The sequence below is a fragment of the Lynx canadensis genome, chromosome B2 (assembly GCF_007474595.2).
Source record: "Lynx canadensis isolate LIC74 chromosome B2, mLynCan4.pri.v2, whole genome shotgun sequence".
In the NCBI taxonomy this organism is placed as follows: Eukaryota; Metazoa; Chordata; class Mammalia; order Carnivora; family Felidae; genus Lynx; species Lynx canadensis.
This window is the reverse complement of record NC_044307.1, coordinates 11748875-11766670: the sequence shown is the minus strand read 5'-3', so window position 1 is coordinate 11766670 and position 17796 is coordinate 11748875. Positions and strand designations below refer to the sequence as shown.

The 17796-nt window shown below is 45.3% G+C and overlaps 1 protein-coding gene across 2 annotated transcripts in view; it reads left to right on the top strand.

The window, feature by feature from the left end:
* Window positions 1-925: 925 nt before the first annotated feature.
* Window positions 926-17796, top strand: part of CAP2 (cyclase associated actin cytoskeleton regulatory protein 2) — a 152485-nt gene continuing 135614 nt past the window's right edge. Inside the window, exon 1 of one of the 2 annotated variants that reach the window (XM_030314790.1) lies at window positions 926-1143. The gene's annotated coding sequence lies outside the window, so the exon portion shown is untranslated. The remainder of the gene's footprint in view (window positions 1144-17796) is intronic. The other variant, XM_030314789.1, reaches the window with a different exon arrangement.

Here is a 17796-nt window from a genome sequence, read left to right as displayed (position 1 = left end):
ATCAATGTTTATGCCATTTTGTTTCTCTCCTTTCCAGACAAAGGGGACCAAAGAGGCACTCCCCACCACCACTGTTGGCTAAAAGCGATGTGTAATAGCAATGACCTTCATTTAAGTTGTGACTATGGGGTCAGAATAAGCCTTGTAAGGCACAGAACCAAATTAGACGCAATTTTAACACTGACAGTGAATATTCATCCTCTTGTTTCGAAATTTTGCTTTAAGAAGTATGAATTGCACACACACTGCCCCCCTTCTCTCCTCTATTTAATTTTCCTGGCATTGCTTCAATGAAGAGTTTCAAACCCACGTTTTTCAGATTGAAATAAATGATGAAAATTGAAAATCAATGTTTTCCTTCTACTAATGTTAACAAAAAAGTAAAATGCCTCTAGCTTTATAATTATAATCAATATATAAAAGGGAAATGGCCACAAACAGACACAAAAGTAGACTGGTTTGGGATATGCTTGTTTTTAAATAATTGGGTTTTTATTTTCTTTTAAAGATGCTGTGTGCAAGACACATCTTAAAAATACATTAGAAAATGTTTTTACAAGATCTGAATGCACCTGAACTTGATGCCCAGCTAATGCGTTAGATGTCCCTCTCCTACCAGGACCCTTATTCATATATTGGGGTCGGGGGGACAGGCAGGCCTGTCTCTTGCCTCCTAAGGCCCCGTCATTTCTCCGCAAAGTCTTTGAAGAGCAAACCTATCCGTGGCTCTTTGGGCCAGGAGTCTCCCGGATCTTTCCAGACTTCTTTGCACGGCTGCCTGATGCGGTGAATTCATTGCTTTCAAAGCCGGGCGCCTGGCAGGCTCTCTCTCCCTTCCCCTGCCCTCCCCACGTCCCTCTCCCGTCTCCCACGGCCCATCTGCCCCTCCCTTCCTCCAGCCCCCTCTCCGCTCTGCTCCCCTTTATTTCCACTCCCCACCCGCGGGGCTCTGCCCTCCCTCCCTCTCTCTCCCCCTCGGCTCGGCTGTATTTGGAGCTCCCGGAAGCCGCCGGCGACTCTCCCCGGGAGCAGCGTGACTGACACCGGCTCCGCTTCGGGGGGGGAGGAGGGCGCGGGAGGAGGGTGCGAGTGGCCGGACTCGGATTTGCGCCGCCGGGGACCCGACCTCGGGGCTCCCAGCAGGTAACCGGGAGCGGCGGGCGGGCGGGCGCGGGCGGGGAGGGGCCGGGGCAGGTGCGGGGGGCGCCCCCGCGGAAGTTGCGCGCCGAGCGGGTGGGGTGGGGCGGGGAGGGTGCCGGGACGCGGCGGCGGCGGCGCGCGAGTGAGAAAGGCGGCGCGGGCGCCTGCGGGGCCGGGGGGCCGGGGCCCGGGGCGGGGACGCGGGCGGGGCGGGGGCAGGGCGCCCCATCTGGGGCCGAGCCGCGGCGCCCTGCCCCCATCCCGTCCGCGCCGCGGGCGCCCCGGGCGGACGCGGGAGGGCGGGGTGCGCGCGGGAGCCGGCCGGGGCCTAGCCTTCCTGCGCTGCCGCCCCGGGCCCGTCTTAACTTCGGGGGGTTCTGGCCCGCTAGGCTGCGGGCCCCTCGGCGGTGCGTGCGGAGACGGGGGGCGGGAGGGGGCTGTGATTGGGCTGGATCCGACCGCGGCCCCTCCATTGGAAAGTGCTGGAAAGAAACAGACCTGGCTTCCCCGCAGAACCTGACTTGAGGCAATGAGTCACTTTTAAAAAATGCAGAGGCAACTGAGGCATTGAGGGAGAGCTCTATGGAACAGGGCATCTCACACAGCTGCGTCCCCGACTGCTTTTGGGTAGAGGACTAGTCGGTGCGAGTAGCTGCGTTAGCATCACTTTTCGGGCTGCTAATAATTGCGTCTGCAGATGGCCTTTCCTTTATTCTCATGAGAGTGGTGTCGGGCATCACAATAGGCTGCAAGTTTCAGCAGCATTTGAATTGATGCGTTCTTTAAAATGAGGAAATAGGGGTGACTGCATTTGGGATGTGGAACTAGAATTGGGTCCAAAGGGCCAAAGCGGGAGATTGAACATTTAGAAAAAAAAAAAAAAAAAAAAAATTAAGAACCTTTGGTTCTGTAGTTTTGGGAGTGCAGAAGTCTATGGGCCTCGGGCACTATAGTTTACCAGAATTGTTTGCAGGTACTATTTCCTTACTGCTTATATAGATTTCTTTTAATTTCGGGAGCATGCCTGAGAATTCTTGGTAAAATAATCTAAGCTCACTTAATGTAAGATTACAAGAGTGGAGTGATCTTTGGGGAAATTGTTGTGGTAGTTACTAGAGTCTAATTAGACTGTAAGCCTCTTGAGGGCAAGGGTGGGAGTTTTGATATTTCTTTCAGCCCCAAAACTGTATTTCACTTACAGCATATATAATGAGCAAGCAATAAAAGTTTGTAAAAGTAATTAACTGAATAGCTTGAGTGGCTGGATCATGATTTCTTGAAGATAGAGCGTATTTTGCAAGGAAAGACTGTTCCATGCATTCCCATATCTAGAAGTCCTTAATAAAATTAGAATCAAGGTGTCATATTTATTAAAGAGAGAAAGAAATTGAGAAATCAGGAAGGTGACTATTGACGTGGCCACAGCTGGTAGGAAGTAGGGTATTGGTGCTCCCTGTGTTCAATGAGAAATAACTTAATTTGTTGATCTGGTGTAAGGTTTGGCAAAATGTTTGAACCAAGGGCTAGATAGTAAATATGTAGGTTTTGCTGGCCATGTGGTCTCTTTAGCAGCTACTCAACTCTGCTGTTGCAGCTTAAAAGCAACTATAGACAATACATAAAGGATGGTGAGGCTGTGTTTCACTTTATTTATGGATACCGAAACCTGAAGTTCATAATTTTCACCAGTCATGAAATAGTCTTGTTTTTTTCAGGTATTTAAAAATGGAAAAATAATTCTTAGCTTGGAAGAGGAGGGGGAGACACAGAATCAGGAGGGGGTAGGGCAGGCTTGTCCTGTTGGCAGGAATTTGCTACATCCACCTGCCATGTGATAGTTTGGAGAAGAGCCTTTGCAAGGATTAGTGAGCCAGATTGTCCGAGTGCCTAAGTCATGCCCACAAGTTGTTAAATACCTTCAGGAATAGCATTAACTTATTTGGGCATTATAGTGTTTTGTTTTGCCTTGAATATTTCCTAACAGACATCTTTATACATGAAGTGCTGTTTTTAATTTGTTAATTATGTAATATTTTACACATAAAAATAATATGCTAAGTATGCGTACACTATAGCCATTATGTTCAAATGGCCACCTGTGACCCCATCACAGCACTAAAAACTACGGCTTAAGAACCAGATAATTGTAAAAAGAGAACCCAGAGAGTGGGAGAAGATGTCTTAAAATTATGTATCTGATAAGGGACTCGTGTCCAAAATATATAAAGAGCTCTCCCAACTCAATAATAAAAAAGATAAATAACTCAATATAAAAATTGTCAAAGGGTCTGAATAGACATTTCTCCAAAGAAGATGTGTAGATGGCCAATAAGTAATGGAAAGATACTCAACATCATTATTCATCAGAGAAGTGCAAATCAAAATCACACTGAAATACCATTTCATATCCACTAGGATGGCTAGAATAAAAAGATCAGATGATTAAGGATGTGGAGGAACTGAAACTCTTACTCATTGGTGATGGAGTATCATGGAAATAACCCAAATGTCCATCGACTGATGAATGGATAAATAAAATGTGGTATATCCACATAATGGGGTAGTATTTGGCCATAAAAAGAAATGAGGTACTGATCTATGCTAAAACATGTAGAAGCCTTGAAAACATTATTCTGAGCTAAAGAAGCAAGTCACAAAAGACCACATATTGTTTGACTCTGGTCCTATGAAAATGTCCAGAATAGGGGAATCTATAGAGACAGGAAATAGATTAGAGCTGGGGAAGAAGGGTAAGGAGATGATTGTTAAAGGCTGTAGGGTTTTTCTTTGAGCTGATGAAAATGTTCTAAAATTGACTGTGTTGATGATTGCACATATCATTGAATCGTACACTTCCATTGGGTGAATTGTCTCATATGTGTTAGACCTCAGTAAAGCCATTAAAGAGAATAAACAGAAACTAGAAAAAAAAAACCCACTGTGTCGTTACCTGTACTGTTGCATCTTTGTGCTCTTCTGTGCCATTCCGTGTCCTTCCCGAACGTGAATTTTCATTATGTTATGACATAGGTATGTAGTCCTAAACCGTGTGTTTTTTAGGTTTGCTTGTTTTTTGATCTATAAAAAGGGTGCAGGGGCACCTGGGTAGCTCAGTCGGTTAAGCATCTGACTCTCAGGTCATGAGCTTATGGTTGGTGGGATCGAGCCCCACGTGGGGCTGCTTGGGATTCTCTCTTTCTCTCTCTCTCTCTCTCTCTCTCTCTCTCTCTCTCCCTCTCCCTCTCTGTCTCTCTCTCTCTCTCTGTCTCTCCTTAGCTCTCTGCCCCTCCCCTGCTCATGCACCTGTCGTGCATGCTCTCTTCCAAAAATAAATAAACTTTAAAAAAAAATTTGGAACTCTTTTGAAAAGTATATATAACCTTCTCACTTAAAAAAAAAAACCCTCAACATTAAATTTTTAAGAATTATCTCTATTGTTGCAGCAGCTACATAGTGCTTCTTAGCAAACAAGCCACAGTGTGGTCATCCATTTTCTTCCTGGTGGGCATTTGGGTTGGCCCCCACGTTTTGCTGTTATGAAGTGTGCTCCTTTGAAGACTTTCTTGCGAGTGTCTTGGAACACGTATGCCAGAGTTTTCTTCTTCTGTGGTGTGACTGTATCGTATGTTTTAATAATTTTTTCAACGTTTTATTTTATTATTTTTGGGACAGAGAGAGACAGAGCATGAACGGAGGAGGGGCAGAGAGAGAGGGAGACACAGAATCTGAAACAGGCTCCAGGCTCTGAGCCATCAGCCCAGAGCCTGACGCGGGGCTCGAACTCACGGACCGCGAGATCGTGACCTGGCTGAAGTCGGACGCTTAACCGACTGCGCCACCCAGGCGCCCCGTATGTTTTAATGACAAGAAGATAAAAGAAAAAGTTGGCTCTTCTGACTTGTACATCCCTAGCTTCTTCATTGCCTCCAACCAAGTGAATAGAACTGAGGTCCTGTCTTCTCATTCCATTTAGATTCTGATGGCAATATCTGTTATCTCTTGTCCCAAGAAGTGTGCAAAAGCACGAACTAAAACTGGACAGCTGAATTTCCCCACCACTTACGAGCATCTTCATTCTCTTTTATCACCTGGGTTTAGGACCTGACAGAGGACAACCTCATTAAGCCAAAGGGACGTGGCTTCCAGCAAGGTACCTGAGTGGTTTCTAAACTTGACTAGCATTTTCCTTGTATGTGTGTCCCGCTGGGCAGTCCAGGATTTCTAACATGACTTAGTTTGTTTTTTCTGGTAGCAACAAACCAGTCGGCAAGCTGGGGTGTTAGCCTCGGGCACTTTCTAGGCCTGCCCTGACTCAGGCTGTGAGCTTTTGAATTTCATCCTGGGTGTTTCTACTTGTACTTAGGAAGAGAGGAAGCACCGTAAGGTCAGAGTAGGCCATTATAAGGGATTTTCTAAGTTGTTGTTGTTGTTGTTGTTTTTAATTAATGGTAAAATACACATAACATAAAATTTACCATTTAATCATTTTTAAGTATACAGCTCAGCAGCGTTAATTACATTCACAAAGTTGTGCAACCGGCACCATCATCTGTCTCCAGAACCTTTTAATCACCTCAGACTGAAACTCTGTCCCCGTCAGACGATAACCCCCCCATTCCTCCCTCCCCCGCCCCTGGCTTCCACTGTTCTACTTTCTGTCGCTATGAATTTGCCTATTCTCGATGCCTCATGTAAGTGAAATCATACAATATTTGTCTTTTTACGTGAGCTTTTACATCCATAGGAATTTTACATTGTTTTGTTTTTCTTAAGTAGAAAAACATTTCCCACTTAGGGAAAACATACCTTCTTTGACTGAGAAGTTATGTAATGGGACTGTTTCCTTTTCAGGATACAGCCCTCTACAGGAAGGGACATAACAAGGGTTGTAAAACCAGAGGGAGAACTTTTGTTTATTATGGATTTATAAGAAGAAGAAGAAAAAGAATTCACCTGACCTGTCTCATTAATTAGACATCTAATGGTCCTGGCTTCTCATTGACTACTTAGCCAAGCGGAGAAGGCAGAGAAGCACCAAGTTAAAAAGTCACACCTATCTGATGACAGGATGAATTAGGTAACCTTTGAAGTTCCTGTTAGTCCCCAACTTCTAGAATTTAAAGGCCATTCTACAATATAAAAGTCTGATCTAAAATTGATTCTAGTTTTGATAGGGAGAGACAAAAAAAAAAAAAAAGAAGAGGAAGGTTGTGGGCACTGAAAATAGATGTGAGGTGGTCTTCATGGCAGTATTGAAGAGGGAGGTGGTCCCTGGAGAAGCTGGGTGCTGGAGACACCAGAGATAAACCTTATAGTACATAGGTGACATTGGTTGTCTCACGTCTATACTTAACACACGATACGTACACAGGATAATGAGAAAATAACCATCATTACTTTGTATCAGTCCACATGGAAATCCAGAGAAACTCTGGGATACGTTGATTATTTCTTCCTTCCTCTATGTTGAATGACTGTTGTATGCCTGGAACAGTGAAGATCGCTGGGGCTGCGAAGAGGGGTATCAGTGAAGGAAGGTACAATGAACAGGAGGTGACCTAGGCTGTGAACATAGATTTCAAATGATCTTCTTAGGTCATAGTCGTCATTAGTTCTTTGTTCCCATTTAGTTTTATCCAGAGAAAAATCACTGGATTTTTAAAAAAAAATTTTTAAATGTTTATTTATTTTTGAAAAAGAGAGAGAGAGAGACAAAGTGTGAGCAGGGGAGGGACAGAGAGAGAGGGAAACACAGAATCTGAAGCAGGCTCCAGGCTCTGAGCTGTCAGCACAGAGCCCGACGCGGGGCTTGAACCCACAAACTGTGAGGTTATGACCTGAGCCGAAGTTGGACACTTAACCAACTCAGCCATTCAGGCTCCCCAAGAATCACTAGATTTTTACGAGATAAATTGATTATTATACTCGATGGCAAAAAATGGCAGTCAAAATGGACCACACTAGAAAACTAGCCAGTTGAATCTTCCAGAACCAGGTGAACTGGACTTCCAAGGGGCGAATGCATATTTCAGTCTGATTATGGTCTGATATGTAAGCGAGGCTGTCCATTTTATGTATTCTCAGTTTAGAAGCCCAGCGTGTGTCGGTAAGGGGTTGGGAAGATAGGAGGGCGTTTTTTTCCTCTACTGAACACTGTCTGGGACTGGTGCTCCCCTCCGTCCAGTGGCAGGGCTCCCCCGTGTCTGCCCTAGTAAGTAGGTTGATAGAAGAGTCCCATCTAATTGGTTCCTTGCATTCGGTAGACCCCACCCAGACAGCTTCTCCTGGCTGTCATCTTCCAGCATGTTGGAAGCTGTGGCTGGAGACTTTCGGGGCACAACGCAGGTTCACGCGTATTTAGCCAGGATTCTTAAAAGTTCCAGTTTTGATTCCTCCTTCATTTCCATTTCTGCTTCTTCATTTCTCAGTGCTCTCGTGGCGCGATCTGCGGACAGCCCGCCAGCCCCCTTTTTCCGTCCTGCTTCCGAACAGCCTCTCCCTTCCCGGGATGCCTCTTCCCTCAGCGTCTCTTCTGAGTGGAAGGTGAACAGTTATCTAATGAAAGTTCTTCAGTCCCTGGAAACTTTGAAAAAGAGGTTTGCTGATGCAGATGAGTCTAGGTAGGACGGAATTAGGGGTGGAACTCATTCTTGTGCTTCTTACTTTAGGCCAACGGTCTTCACTCTGTGTACATTAACCGTGTTCGAAGACTTCCCCCAGGTACATGCACACAGGTGTTTTGAGAAAGTCGGTTTCCAAATCTTCCTCTTCCGGGTGTCCTTTTTCCGAAGACTTGTCTTCTTGAGAGCAGGTGTTTCCTAGAGATGCAGATTCTCTCTCTCTCCTACCTTCTTTTCCATAAGCACCTTTCTCTCTTTTTACATAAGACCATCTCTAATCCATCTTCCTAGTTCATCTTATCAAAAAGGGCTGTTTCTCACCCATTTTTACTAAACTGTTGATCAAGGATGTAAAAATCTATGAGATAAGGAAGGGCGGGAAAGGAGGACATTTCAGAATATCAAGTTTAGGGGTAAGAAAATGAATGATTCCAGTGTCCAGACATCGCCAACATGTTTTCTAAATCTCTGTTAACACACACACACACACACACACACACACACACACACATCAATCTGATCAATTTGTAAATTGATATTAAAGGACACATTTTGAAGGGGATGAAGTCAGGACTCTTGTGCAAATGAAGAGACAAACATTTCTAAACATATGAAAAATGAGAGAGCTGGTAAGGTCTACAGTTAGTTCAAAAAAGACCATTGATAAGAAGGTTGAAGTGAATTTGCTAAATTGACGTGAAATCGGCTTCTTCCACAGAGGGAGAGGAAAGTCCATTGGACTTCCGCAGGGTACGATCTGTTTACATGCCTGCAGATGATAATTACTTGCTTTCCGATCAGTTTTCTGCAAGTTAACTGCTGTCTCTGCAGAGTTGTAAAATGGCCCTAGTCAAAGACAGTGAGTGACTGACACAAGCCAGTTGGATGAGTAGTTAGGGAACTCACTAGTCAGTCTTCTCAGTTTTCCTTACACCGATGATTCACATAATTTTGATATTTCTTCACCATGTGATGTTTTGTACTCTGGAGTTCAAACACTGGAGTGACATTTCTGTCACAAAATGTCATCCGTTCCCATCTCCTCATTTATGTGAACATAGTTTCCCAACATTTACTTTGATAAGAACAAAAATTGAGAAACTGATGTTCAACCTTGACTCGTACTAGTAATAAATATACTCATCCACATACGCATTAAAAATAATTGAAAACTGAAAGTACTCAAGAGAGAGGGTTTTCCAGTAAGAATTACTTTTGTTTACATGTAGGACTAATTTGTCAACATTTGTAATATTTGTGTTGTTTTGAGAAGTTGCATTCACAGTTGTGATGGTAACAATCGGAAAAGTATTTTTTTTGCCATTGAGTTTATTTTTTTAAATTTTTTTATGTTTATTTATTTATTGAGAGAGTGAGAGAGAGAGAGAGCAATCTGGGGAGGGGCAGAGAGAGTGGGAGAGAGAGAATCCCAAGCAGGCTCCGTGCTGTCAGCGCAGAGCCTGACGTGGGGCTCAATCTCATGAACCGTGAGATCATGACCAAGAGTCAGACGCTTAACCGACTGAGCCACCCAGGCGCCCTGCCATTGAGTTTAAATTTAAGTTTATAAACATATTTTTGATGCAGAAAAGGATAATAGAATAATGAATAAAAGACATTAAAGCGTAAAATAAAGAAAATGAGGATAAATTTCTAACGGGCCAGAGGAATGGAGACACGAGTTGGAGGAGAGGGTGTAATTATGCAAAATTTGTGACCATCAAAAAGCAGCCTGCTCATGTATTCATTGGAAATGAATGATGATGACTTTCATGGATGTATTTCAGTGAGTGAAAAATAGTTTTACTTTTATGGGTCAATATTTAAAAAAATTTTTTTAATGTTTATTTCTGAGAGATTGACAGAGCATGAGTGGGGGAGGGGCAGAGAGCGAGGGAGACACAGAATCTGAATCAGGCTCCAAGCTCTGAGCTGTCAGCACAGAGTCCGAGTCGGGGCCCAAAACTTGCAAAGTGGGAGATCGTGACCTGAGCTGACTGAGCCACCCAGGAGCCCCTTTATGGGTCAATATGAACAGAATGCTAAAGGTGATGTTCTTTACAACCATTCACATCTTGGTGAAATTTTTTACGTGTCAATCTAAAAATGGGCAGGGGAGGTTTACAGAATGCATTCTGGATATTTACAAGTGAAAATTTGGAAATCCCTCTGTAGCTTGTCCTTCCTCTGGCTTTGGACCAAAAATCAGGGGTCAGTCATATGACAAACCCTTTCTGCAACTTTAGTGCTGGGAAGGGAACCAGTTTGTTGATTGACAGAGTTCTAGTGACTCCTGGTTTTGCTAGATTTAGGGAAGACATTTAAGGGCTAAAGAACTTGATGCTTGTGACGCCTCTCAAAAGGGAATGATAGCCCATCAGGTTTTATTTCTTTTTTAAGTTTTTTTTAACATCTATTTATTTTTGAGAGACAGAGACAGAGCCCGAACAGGGGAAGGGCAGAGAGGGAGGGAGACACAGAATCCGAAGCAAACTCCAGGCTCTGGGCTGAAACCCACGAATCAGGAGATCATGACCTGAGCAGAAGTTGGCCACTTAACTGACTGAGCCACCCAGGCGTTCCAGGTTTTCTTTCTTTTTAAACAGTTGTATCTTCACTTTGCTCTTCTTTCTGGATCTCCCCTTGGGAGGCACTCACTGTGGGTCATCGTGTGTGTGTGTATGTCTGTGTACAATAACCAGATAGATACCACTGTTTGGATCTGTAAACATAAGCTTTCATCAAGTTTGGGAAATTTTTGGCCATCATTTCTTCAGGTATATTTTCTACCTCAATCACTCTGTCCTCTCCTGGGATGCTGAGGACCCTAATATTACACCTCCTAATACTATCTCACAGGCCTCTTAAGCTGTGTTCATTTTTTCATTCAGTTCTTTTTCTCTCCGTCATTCAGATTGGATAATATATATACCAACAAGTGCACAGTCACCTCTTTTTGCAATCTCCATCCTGCTATTTGGCTCACCCAGTCATTTTTTGCTATTGTATTTTTCAGCTCTAAAATACTCGTTTTTTTAATGGGTTCTTTAAAAAAATTTTTTTTCAATGTTCATTTATTTTTGCGAGTGAGAGGCAGACTGCGAGTAGGGGAGGGGCGGAGAGAGAGGGAGGCACAGAATCCCAAGTAGCTCCAGGCTCTGAGCTGTTAGCACAGAGTCCATCATGGGGCTCCAACCCACGAACCATGAGATCATGACCTGAGCTGAAGTCAGATGCTTAACTGACTGAGCCACCGGGCGCCCCTCTTTTTTATAAGTTCTGTGCCTCTTCTGAGAACTTTGAGAACTTTTGTCTTTCCATTCATTTTAAGAGTGTTTACCTTTGGGGCACCTGGGTGGCTCAGTTGAGTGACCGACTTCGGCTCAGGTCATGATCTTGCAGTTTGTGGGTTCGAGCCCCACGTCGGGCTCTGTGCAGACAGCTCGGAACCTGGAGCCTGCTTCGGATTCTGTGTCTCCCTCTTTCTCTACCCCTCCCCTGCTCACACTCAGTGTCTCTCTGTCCCTCAGTAATAAATAAATGTTAAAAAAATTTTTTTTTCTAAAAAGAGTGTTTACCTCTATCTCCTGGAGCATAGTTGACATCGTTCCTAGAAATCTGGTCATTCCAACATCGTCATTTTGGGGTTGGCCTTTGTGGATTGTCTTTTCTCTTGAGAATTGATCACAGTTCCCCAGTCCCTTGCATGTCACACATGTTTGGATTGAATTCTAGACATTTTGAGGATTGTGTTGTGAGACTCTCAGTCCTTTTGAAATGCTCATTTTTACTGCTGTTGTTTTCCCAGGCAGCCAGCCCAGTTCTCCCTTATAATGGTCCCAACATGAGTGCAGTTTTTAAAACTTTTGCTGTGCTGCTTTGGACCCCCAGGAAGCACTATTTAGGGCTTAGTCTGGGAATTGAGCACTGGCTTCTATTGCGGCACAGGTCTCAAAGCCTGTGGATCTGTCCCCCACATGCACACTATGGGGCAAGACTAGGGCTTGTACTCGTTCATGCACAGAATGAAGGGATCCCCCTTTCCAGCTCTGGCTTCTCTGGGATTCTCCTCTGGCAGTGACATCAGAGAAGCTTTTTTTTTTTTCATTTTTTTTTTTTTAACATTTATTCATTTTTGAGAGACAGAGACAGAGCATGAGTGGGGGAGGGGCAGATAGAGAAGACGACGCAGAATCTGAAGAAGGTCCAGGCTCTGAGCTGTCAGCACAGAGCCTGACCTGGGGCTTGAACCCATGAACTGCGAGATCATGACCTGAGCCAAAGTCGGACACTTAACCCACTGAGCCACCCAGGCGCCCCATGTCAGAGAAGTTTTTAGTGGCTTATGCTGCTGCTGGCTGTTCTGGGGTGCAGTTCTGTGACTAGCCACACACACACACACACACACACACACACACACACAGACCGCTGGACTTTGCATCACATTTTTCCATCCGCAGGACCTCCTTTCCAGGTCTTCTGGCCAAACAGAGGAGGATTCTCTCAGAGATTTTGTTGCCTGAACCCCCTGCATAGCTTCAATCTTGGATCAACCCTGGAGAGAAGAGAGAAAAACAAACAAAGCAGAAACACATTCCCAAATAAAGGCCCTTTTCAAGTTTTGATTGCTTCCTTGAATTGGCCTGCTATTGTTTACCTTTCAGTCAGGGAGTTGCTTTTTATGTCTTGAACACAGTTTAGAGATAGGCTGTCATGGGCCAATTCCCTCTTCTTTTTTTTTAATTATTTTTAACTTTTATTTATTTTTGAGACAGAGAGAGACAGAGCACAAGGGGGAGGGACAGAGAGAGAGGCAGACACAGAATCCGAAGCAGGCTCCAGGCTCTGAGCCGTCAGCACAGAGCCCGACGTGGGGCTCAAACCCATGAATCATGAGATCATGACCTGAGCCAAAGTTCTACGCTGAACCCACTGAAGCTCCCAGGCGCCCTGGGCCAATTCCCTCTTGAACAGCACTGGTAGCTCCCTCCTTCTTTTGACACCTTCCAGTGTCCATTTCCCCATTCCCCCTCTACCTTACCCTCCCCCATTCTCTTCCTTGTGTGTTGTCCGCTTTCTCTGTGTCCCCTTTACTTTGGGCTTTCAGTTCCAAAGAACAACAACAACAAAAAAAGAAGAGCCTTTAGTCTTTTGGTGGTCCAGAGCTCTATTTGAAAACTCCAGTTTTGTTACACATAATAAATAGAAGTCAAGTATGAAAGTAGACCCAGGGGCCTGGAGACAATGTGAAGAAGCAGAAGGGGGTTGGGGCCACACGCATCACCTGGCTCTTCTAAACTGAAGTGTCACCCTTACATTTGCTAACAAACGTCATACTCAAAACCGGCTTAGTTCTTGATCTGAACTGATCCTTGGTTTTTCCCTTAAAGAGAGTTGCTGAAGCTGCTATTCAACTGCATATAAAGCCTACACTGCATGCCAGTAAATTCTGAGATCAGAAGGAATTTCAGCAAACCTTGTGTCTTCATTATTCCAGGAAGACATGGCATTCTTTTTTTTTTAATTAATTAGTTAATTTTTAGAGAGAGAGAGAGACAGTGTGAGTGCATGAGGGGCTGAGAGACAGGGAGAGAGAGAGAACCCCAAGCAGGCTCCGTGCTGCCAGCGCAGAGCCCGATGTGGGGCTCGAAGCCATGAAACCCGAGCTGAAACTGAGAGTCAGACGCTTAACGGACCGAGCCACCCAGGCGCCCCAAGACACGGCATTCTTCACACTGAAATGTCGGGGTTTAGCAACGTGAAATATTTTTAGTCAAGTCGTGAGAAGTAACTGACCATATAAAGTGATATCCCCTTTTATGCTTTCAGCCACTAGTGTCTCTTGGTGTTTTTATGGGCTGTGTATGGCAGAACCTTCGAAGTGTGGTGTGTGAGATGTCCAGGTCATCATGTTTAGGGGATCAGAGACCCGGTGACATGTGCCGTAAAGAGCACTCACTGTGTGCAGATCACTGTGATGAGTGCTGGGGAGCATTCAGAGATAAATTATAATAGTGACAGTTGGCCATCACTTTCTAGTTCACGAAGCTCCCCTCGTCATGTCCTCTGAGCTTCCCAAGAATCCCGAGGCAGTTATTACTAGGTAGGTAAAACTTGCGATTCCACCTTCGAAAGTCCCCTGGGCTTCCCTTCCCTGCAGCCACCAGCGGTCATCTCGGTGGCCCTTCGAACTCAGTGTCTCACACTGAACTCCTCCCCTTGGACACCTCCATTCCCTCTGTCTGTCCGCACCTGCACCACCTGACCCTGAGACAAGGCATCTGAGACACTCTGCCTTCTCTCTTTCCCTCCCAGCCCCACTCAAGCCCCGTGGTCCCCGCTCAGACCTCCTTCATTCTCCTACGTTCTCAGACCTTCTCCAACCCGCTGCCGCCTTGTAGTAAATTCCCACGTCTCCCCTCAGCTTTGTCCGCCGCTCCTGCCAGCTACTCATCAATCCCTTATTTTCCCGTGAGCTCTTAGATAGCTTCTGGCACATGGTGAATGAATGCCCAAGGAATATTTTCTAGCTGCAGTGTCTCCATGTCTTGGCACATGCTGGGCATAGGCTCAGGGATACATCTGCTCTACTTATCTTTCTGCTTTCCGATAATACCTCTTCGTCCTTTGAGATTCCGTTTCGCTCCTAACTGAATTCGAAGGGCCTCCTTACTTCCCAGGGCTCCCTTGAGTACTCGCCCTTCTTGACCCCCACACCCCACGCACACATGCTCCCACAGCATTCCTGGGCACTTCTATGATCAGATTTCCCAAAGCGTGGGTCCTTTTACTCTGAAGTGCGCTTCTGAGAAATGCAGATTGCCAGGAACACCCAGAACCACTAAATTAGTATTGCTGAGATGGGGGTGGGGTGGGGGGAGGGCAGGAATCTGCATTTTGGAGGCCCCACTTCTGCCCAGCGATTTCTGCTGCCGTGTGAAACACCACCGCTCCGCTGTGTCCCCTCCAGCTGGTTCCGGGAGCGGGAGCGAGGCTGTGGCCGCTCAGGGAAGTCTCTGGTTAAGGTTAATTACCACCTGTGTCTTTGCCGGGAGGTGAGAGCAGCAAAGTTAACTCTGACTTAACTGGTTTTTGACTGTACGGTTATAAAGGGAAGCTTGAGGCTTGGCATTAAGCAGCACAGGTTTGAACCACGCAGGGCCACGGAGTGCAGTTTTTCAATAAATACAGCAAATACACTGCTGCAACCGTAGTTTCTCTTCATGATTTCTTAACATTTTCTTTTCTCCAGCTTACTTTATTATAAGAATACAGTATATAAATACAGCATACAAAATATGCATCAATTGACTGTGTTATCGGTAAGGCTTCTGGTCAACGGTTGGCTATTAGTAGTTAAGTTTCGGGGGAGTTAAAAGTTATATGTGGATTTTTAATTGCATGGGGGATGTTGGTGCCCCTAAACCCTGTGGGCTCGAGGATCAGTTGTACTTGTTTGTTTTTGAAAACAACATTTATTGAGGTACAGTTTTGCATACCATAAAATTCACCCATTTTAAGTGCACAATTCAATGACTGTTATTATATTTCCAGTATTGGGCCCCTACCACCATGATCCTGTCTTAAATCATTTCCCTCACTTCAAATAGAAACTTTATTCCTATTTGTAGTCCCTTCGCATTCCTAGCCTCAGCCCTAGGCAACCACTGATCGACCTTCTGTCTCTAGAAATTTGCTTTTTCTGGATATTCCTAGAAATTGAATTGTATAATACCCGATCTTCTGTGCCTGGCTCTTTCATTTAACATTGTGTTTTGGGCGGGGGGCGGGGGGGCGCCTGGGTGGCTCCGTCAGTTAAGCGTCTGACTCATAATTTCAGCTCAGGTCATGGTCTCATGGTTCCTGAGATCGAGCCCCGTGCTGTCTCTTCCTCTCTCTCTCTTTTCCCCTCCCCCACTCAGGCACCCTCCTGCCCTCTCTCTTTCCCTCTCCCTCTCTTTCAAAATAAATAAACTTTAAAAAATAAATATAATTTTTTTGAGGTTCATCCATGTTGCAGAACGTATCAGTGCTTCTTCCCTTTTCTATTGCCGGATAATATTCCGTTGTATGGATATGCCTCATTTGTTTATCTAGTCATCAGCTGCTCCCCGTCATGTTTTGGTTATTATGAGTGATGATGCCATGAACATTTGTGTACAAGTGTTCCTGTGTGTAGACATGTGTTTTAATTGCTCTTGAGTAGATAATGCAAATGGTATGGCTGGGTCATATGGCAGATATATACTTGGCTTTTTAAGAAAGTTCCAAGTGGTTTCCATAGCAGCTGCAGCATTTCACATTCCCACCGGAAGTGTAGGAAGGTTCTGCTTTCTCCATGTCCTCACTGGCACTTGTAATCATCTGTCTTCTTGGCCCTGGCCATCCTAGTGGCTGCAAAGTGGGATCTCATTGTGGTTTTGACCTGCATTTCCCTGATGGCTATTGATGTTGAGTCTATGTGCTACACTGCTGGCTAGTTGCACATTTTCTTTGGAAAAATGTTCAAATATTTTGGTCATTTTTTAAAATGTTTGATATTTATTTTGAGAGAGAGAGCGCGCGAGAGCACATGCACGGGAGTGGGGGGAGGGGCAGAGAGAAGGCAAAAGAGAATCCCAAGCAGGCTCCACGCTGTCAGTGCAGAGCCCAATCCAGGGCTTGATCTCACAAATTGTGAGATCACGACCTGAGCTGAAATCAAGAGTCAGATGCTCAACCTCCTGAGCCACTCAGGCGCTCTATTTTGGCCGTTTTTAAGTTGGAATCTTTGTCTTATTATTGAGTTGTAAGAGTTCTTTGTAAATTCTGCACATAAGGAGAGTAATACATTTTTTTATGGAGGGACAAAAGGTCCATAGAAGCCCTTCCCAGGCTGTGATAGATTAGCCAGTGGAGTCTCCATGACTTCTCGCCAGGATGTGGCCCTTGGGGAACTCCTGGAAACACCTCCTTGACCTACACCCCTTCCACGGCCTAAACAAGAGCAAAAGGGCAGTGCAGGGAAATAGGAAAGCATAGGAGCTTAGAAATGGGTCATGAAGTGAGTTAGGGGGGAGCTTCTTTTCAGTGAAGGGTCTCATTTAGCTAAGAGAGTTCACACTTCCTGATAGGGGAATTATTTCATTCCTGGTCCACTCAGCATTCAGACTCTATGATTTTATGACTCTGTCCTTACCCGTCACTACCACAGGGCACAGAGCCAGCCTTCAAGATATACTTAGACTTCCCCCATGGCCTTAGTTCCCACTGGGCTCTTCCTTGCAGCCCGGTGTCCTGGAGGGCTGGCCTGCCCCCAACAGCCAAACTGTCCATTCCTGAGGGAAATCATGGCCCCTGAGGACAGTCTGTGTCTCATCCAGCTGTGTAGCCCCAGCAGCAGCACAGAACACATCTCAAAACACATTTGCATACAATTTTCTTCAGTCAGCGAATGAAGAAACAGGAGTGAACTCCTGTATTAGAAGTGAATAAATTGAGACCCAGATGGGTTAAATCATCTGCCTAGAGGGATGTAAGCTGCCAGTTCAGGGACTGGATCTCAAATGAAGGTCCCCCGATACCAAAATGCTTTTTCTACCATATCAAGTTATGAGCCCTCACCTCTTATCTTCAGAGATTCCAACTTAGACCAGAAATATTTGTATCACGGGACGGATCAGGGATGCTCCTGAGAAGTGATACCACCGGAGTGGGGAGGGCGGATGGAATGGGGAGGTCCTTTCTACGTGTGGTTGATTATTTTCCCCTTCTATGTCCAACTTTGGATTTGGTGGAGATGACAGGAAGTAAATGGTGAACCGTAAAGCGAGGTTACCTCTGATTTGTAGGACACGAGGCAGCCTCGTGGGAGCACTGAGTTGCAGAGAATGGGTGCGCCAGTGCCGGGAAGGACCCTTGAGGCAGTGGCAGCGGTAGAAGGGTGGGAGGGGAGAGGGAGCAGTGTGGGGGAGGGGGGCACGTTTGAGTTGTCTCTGCGATTGGGTATTAGGAACCCTGTGAGTTATAGAGGGCTGGGGTGGGGGGGGGTCCTTTC